The sequence below is a fragment of the Trichomycterus rosablanca genome, chromosome 18, assembly GCF_030014385.1.
Source record: "Trichomycterus rosablanca isolate fTriRos1 chromosome 18, fTriRos1.hap1, whole genome shotgun sequence".
NCBI classification, from domain to species: Eukaryota; Metazoa; Chordata; class Actinopteri; order Siluriformes; family Trichomycteridae; genus Trichomycterus; species Trichomycterus rosablanca.
Genome location: NC_086005.1, coordinates 7,488,930 through 7,495,937, shown reverse-complemented (window position 1 = coordinate 7,495,937; position 7,008 = coordinate 7,488,930).

Sequence of the window (7,008 nt, the reverse complement as noted above, 5' to 3'; positions counted from 1 at the left end):
CAAGTTTAAATGTTACATTTTTTGGAATGTCTTGTAGGCATGCCCTAATTTTAGAGTGAACTTGAATTTACTCTGTATTGTTGTTTAAATACAGGTCAAAATGGCAAAATGTACTTACAAATGAGTGCTTTCGGTTTTCTGTCCAAACTTTTCTGAAACTGTGGTTTGTAAAGGCTTTTTTAACCATAATTCAGTAAAGTAACTTACTAACTTTCCACTGCTAACCATCTACTCAGTCCAAAGACAATTCAGAGTTACAAGTTTTAACTAATAAAAGGAAACTAGCATTCAGAAGTGACCCAAACATAAATAAGGAGAACCAATATGAGAGTATATAAGTAATGAACCATGTTTTCAAAAGCTATGGTTCTGTGTGGGACCCCCTATGTGTCTTTCAAATCGTATTTAGTCATGTGTGCTTTCCAAAACATTAACAGAATGAAAACTGTCCTTTGAATTTCTAGTCCTTTCACACAATATTACTTGTCCAGGCAAACACAGAAACCCCAATTTTAGACCCAGGGCAACATGGGAGAGGTCAGAGATTTCCACGATGTGTTTACTTTCCCACAGGAAAAAAAACACTGCTTTTTCATGGTGTTTTTTTTTTTTTTTACTTTGCATTGACCTTATCATCAGATTGATAAGAAACACAATTCTACAATATATGCTTAAACAATATTTAGTATTAATGTAATGCATACAGTAATATATTTATGATCTCTGGGACTTTGAGGTGTATATGAAATGCCTGGGGCAGATGGGATGCCTTTATTTGTCATATATTCATATACACAGCATATACTTCAGCATATCCCAGCTTGATTGGAAGCTGGGGTCAGAGCGCAGGGTCAGCCATTGTATGGCACCCCTGGAGTCGAGAGGGTTAAGGGTCTTGCTCTAAGACCCAACAGAGGCTGCACGGTAGAGCCAGGATTTGAATTTGAGATTTCAATATTGTGTATATTGTTTTGCCATGTGCCCAGTGTTTCTGGGTGGTTGTCATGCCCACCAAAACTCCCAGAACAAATGAAGCAGTATGTAAAATAATAATTAAATTAACATCATATATGGTTGTGTGATATTGTTAGAACAGAATGTGGGTATGTTTTTAATGCATGTGAAGGTTGTAATGTATTTCTTTTAGTAATATAAATGTAACGCATTATTATTCATCACTAAGCACAGCAAATTGTATTAAAATAAATGTCTTTTAATTTGCGAAATCTACTGACAAAAACAAAAAGAAAATTATTCAGAGACAGACCAGAATTTTAATGGAATATAAGCAGTAAAATGTAAGTCAGCCTGCCTCTCCAGAGTCTTGTTTGCAAAATATTGGCTCAGCCAAACCTGTCTTCACATTGATTTAGTGCCGAGGCCTGAGATCCTTCTCCCAGTGCCGGCGTGTATCACCATGGCAACCGTTGGGCGCCGAGACCACTCAGATTCACGCTGTACACACTAGATATCTAAATCAGCCCTAACTACACTGATGTAGAGTGCTTATGATTGAGTGCCTGCTTTTGTTTGCAGTATCTTAGGGCTGCGAGAGCCATTTGTAGGCTGCAGAAATGTGACTTCTTGGTATATAATGCAATCCTACATTAAAGTAATTTATTCAACGTGATTCAGCTTAAGTAAACATGGTTTGGACAGGTATGGACAGCCAACATTAAGTGCACTCTCTTTTGTTTCTGCTTTTTCTGTTTTCAAATCTGGATATGTTTAAACTACAAGAAAATTATATAATATGCATATTGTTTGTTTATTAGGATTTTAATGTCATGTTTTACACTTTGGTTACATTCATGACAGGAACGGTAGTAACTCATTACACAAGATTCATCAGTTCACAAGGATATATCGAACAGTGTTGGACAATTTAGTATCTTCAATTCACCTCACTTGCATGTCTTTGGACTGTGCGAGGGAACCGGAGCCCCCGGAGGAAACCCAAGCAGACACGAGGAGAACATGCAAACTCCACACAGAAAGGACCCAGACCGCTCCACCTGGGGATCGAACCCAGGACCTTCTGCTACTCACTTAGCCACCGTGCCGCCCTGTTATACGCATATACACACAAACCCTGTTTCAACAAAATTTCAATTTGTTCATTGTAGTTGTGCTTTAATTTGAACTAAAATCCAATAAAAATGTTTGATTTAATTTACAGTGCAAAATAGTACTTAAGCTCTGTAATTAGAGATTCATGATGCAATTCATTTGTTTTTATCCAATATTGCTACATATAGGTGTATTGATGGGCTTATGCACCTGTGGCAAAGCTGGTGACTCGAGTTACTATAGACAATAATCAGGACATGTGGGATCTGTCATGCTTTGACACATCCAATAAATAAAATTTGTAATGTAAATCTAAATCTCTTGGAACACAACTTTTGCAATAATACACTAATAATGAAGAATAATAAACTGGTTGAAATTATATTTAAATATATGTTTCTGTATGTATGTGAATAGCTTACACCACTACCTCATAGTCTAAGTGGGAAATGTACTTTATTTACCAGACTTTATTACTAATAAAACATGGACTTCCAAGGTGATGCCACCACAGTGCAATTTATTTCTGTTTCTGTGGTGCAGCAGTGTAATATGGTTGTACATCATTACAGAGATCTTTACATTGAAGTGCCACCTACCTGATCTATTTATCCATCCATCCATCCATCCATCCATTCATTATAATTTCTTAACTGCATAACTACAGAAAACCTACAATATGTCTAAATGGGTCAAAAATTACATACAGCAATTTTGATTATTAACTTTGTAGTGTGGTGTGTGGGCGGCACGGTGGCTCTGTGGATAGCACTGTCGCCTCACAGCAAGAAGGTCCTGGGTTTGATCCCCAGGTGGGCCGATCCGGGTCCTTTCTGTGCAGAGTTTGCATGTTCTCCCCATGTCTGTGTGGGTTTCCTCCGGGAGCTCTGGTGTCCTCCCACAGTCCAAAAAAACACCCAAAAAAACACCTTGCAGTCAGGTTAATTGGAGACACTGAATTGCCCTATAGGTGAATGTGTGTATGTGTCTGCCCTGGACTGGTGCCCCGTCCAGGGCGTTCCTGTGAAAGCCACCCCCCTCCCCATTGGATAAGCGGTTAAGAAAGTGAGTGAGTGTGGTGTGTCAAATAAGTTTATGGCATGGCCTCTTCATTCTTTATTAGTGCTCAGTTTAATGTAAGAAACTACTTATCAGAAGGTTACCAGTTCAAGCCCAATCACCAAGTTATCACTGTTGGCCCCCTGGGCAAGACCCTAAACTCTCAACTGCTTGAATTGTAGCTTTGAATAAAAGTGCCTGCTAAATGCTGTATATGTAATGTAATGATTTCAAGTGTAAATGGTTAATTGATATAATGTGATAGGCACCCTCTCCAGGATGTATCCCTGCCTTGTTTCTGGATGTGCTGGAAATAAACCCACCACAACCCTGATCAGGACCAAGCGCTTACTTGAATTTAAATACATGTTTTGTACATAACCCTAAGACACAATGGCAGCAGCTCTTGTTTACTAATTAGACACAGTGGGAGACCCCCTCCAGTAAATGCAAGTGTCGGATGCTTGGGGGCGTGGCCGCTCAGAGAAGCAACACGCGCTAATCTGCATTCCTCCGCTCTCTTTGTCCTCGCGCTGCTATAGACACAGTGATTACGATTCACTTTCCCGAATCGACTCCTTCGATCAACCAGTTTTAGGGAATCAATTGCGCAGGTTTTGGTTCGGTTAATTCAGCACCAAGAAATAAGAAAACTGCAGGTATACTCAACAGATGTAATGTGGCGTAAAAAAGTCATTTCACACTTCAGTATTTGATCAATTCTGCTATTGTATCTGTGTCACTGCGACTGATTATCCTTTATACATGGCTACTTTACTAAAACACATTTGTACAAGTTATACAACACCCTCCACAACACCCACACACACTCAATCAACTGGTTAAGCAAATATATTTAGTAGATATAAATTTAAATGTAACTAATTGCCAACAGCCAGGCTTGATTTCAGGCAGCCAAGTAGATTATAGTTTTTAGCCTTAACATAAAAGCTCAGCCTAAAATTTATACAGGAACTGTAACTGGTTACTAACATTGTTTCTAAGACTTTATGAAACATCATTAAGCAGCATTCCAAAAGTTGAATGGTGATGAATCCATTTAGGAGTGGCTGGCCTGCTTGTTTGTACAATGTGAATCTCTGTAGTGCGTACTATTACTTTTGACTTTTTGATTTATGTAACTTGCTACTGAGGCCTTAATTTCCTTCGGGATTAATAAAGTATCCATCCATCCATCCATCCATCCATCCATCCATCCATCCATCTTATCCATCCATCCATCCATCCATCCATCCATCCATCTTATCCATCCATCCATCCATCCATCCATCCATCCATCTTATCCATCCATCCATCCATCCATCCATCTTATCCATCCATCCATCCATCCATCCATCCAAAGTGTCTGGGGGGACCCACTATGACCTTGATCAAGAATAAATAAATTACATTATCATTATATAATACATATTCAAATGTTAATATGTAAAGACCATGTTAAACAAAATGAACACATTGTTTACCATATCTTCATTATTTTCCCACAGGACAACACACCTACGCATTCACTCACTCAGTACGAAGAGGAATTTGGAACAGCTCATCCACCTTCTGCAAGAACTGAAGTAAAAACACATACACATAATTTATATTTATATCAATTTATATTCATATTTATTTAAAGTTTTCACTTGTTGGCTGCACAGGTTGGTCAGGTTTGTAGCAGACTAGACCCTGATCATACAATCCACATTATGATGCTATCAGTTTAGCCTACCTTGGTCTTCCTTGTCTGCTGAGCCCTGTCATAACACTGCCTTTAATAATGTCATGTGGGTGACCAAAGTAACCTAACTTGTGGTTCAGTAGTTCCTTTTCTGTTCTGTCTATTTTGTAAACTTGCTCAGTTGGAATCATCTTTCTCCATGAGATTTTCAGCAATTTCCTGATGCTCTTTTTCTCAAAAGCCTGAATGCATCCAGGCTTTACATTCATAAGTGGCTACTGGCCAGACCAAGGCTTTCATCAATTGTAGCTTGGTGATGGTTGGTTTTTTTCATATCCTGGTCAATTTGACCATCACTTTTACTAATTTTGGTGAGTGTTACAGTGGGTCCAGTGCCACCTGGAAACAATGGGCATATGACATAACTACACCCTGAAGAACAACCCACCACAGCCCTGATCAAGTGTGAAGCAGTCACTTGAATATTAATATGTTTTGTACATATCCTTAAGACATAATGGCAGCAGCCCTTGGTTACTGATTAGACACGGGGACCCACCCTAGTAAATGTGGGCGTCGGGCGCTTGGGGGCGTGGCCAATCAGAGAAGCAACGCGCTAATCTGCATTCCTCCGCTCTCTTTGTCCTCGAGCTGAGTAGCCACGGTCATCACGATTCCTGAATCAACTCCTGAAGTAGTCCTGTGGCATAAGACATAGCTACTGTACACCCTGAAGTTAAATCATGGGGTGGGGTGATTTATTTATTTTTATTTTTTGACTAGGATTCGTTTGACAATAAATGTAATGTTCAGTCATGACATCTCATAATCACTTACTCACTTACTCACTTACTCACATACAAAGATAGATAGATAGATAGATAGATAGATAGATAGATAGATAGATAGATAGATAGATAGATAGATAGATAGATAGATAGATAGATACATACATACATACATACATACATACATACATACATACATACATACAGTACATACATACATACATACATACATACATACATACAAACATACAAACATACAAACATAGTTACATAGTTACATACATACATACATTCCAGTACATGCTGGAGGTTACTTTGTGTGTGTGTGGGGGGGGGGGCCACAACCAGTCCACCTCCAGCATGTACTGGAAGGTGGGAGAAAACCGGAATACACAGAGAAAACCCTCGCAGACACTTTTATATGTAAAGAAAATACTTCCTTAATTTACTTCGGGATGAATAAAGTATGTATGTATGCATGTATGTATGTATCTATGTGTGTGTATGTACAGTGTATCACAAAAGTGAGTACACCCCTCACATTTCTGCAAGTATTTCATTATATCTTTTCATGGGACAACACTATAGACATGAAACTTGGATATAACTTAGAGTAGTCAGTGTACAGCTTGTATAGCAGTGTAGATTTACTGTCTTCTGAAAATAACTCAACATACAGCCATTAATGTCTAAATAGCTGGCAACATAAGTGAGTACACCCCACAGTGAACATGTCCAAATTGTGCCCAAATGTGTCGTTGTCCCTCCCTGGTGTCATGTGTCAAGGTCCCAGGTGTAAATGGGGAGCAGGGCTGTTAAATTTTGTGTTTTGGGTACAATTCTCTCATACTGGCCACTGGATATTCAACATGGCACCTCATGGCAAAGAACTCTCTGAGGATGTGAGAAATAGAATTGTACTCTCCACAAAGATGGCCTGGGCTATAAGAAGATTGCTAACACCCTGAAACTGAGCTACAGCATGGTGGCCAAGGTCATACAGTGGTTTTCCAGGACAGGTTCCACTCGGAACAGGCTTCGCCAGGGTCGACCAAAGAAGTTGAGTCCACGTGTTCGGCGTCATATCCAGAGGTTGGCTTTAAAAAATAGACACATGAGTGCTGCCAGCATTGCTGCAGAGGTTGAAGATGTGGGAGGTCAGCCTGTCAGTGCTCAGACCATACACCGCACACTGCATCAACTCGGTCTGCATGGTCGTCATCCCAGAAGGAAGCTGACGCACAAGAAAGCCAGCAAACAGTTTGCTGAAAACAAGCAGTCCAAGAACATGGATTACTGGAATGCGCTGTGGTCTGACGAGACCAAGATAAACTTGTTTGGCTCAGATGGTGTCCAGCATGTGTGGCGGCGCCCTGGTGAGAAGTACCAAGACAACTGTATCTT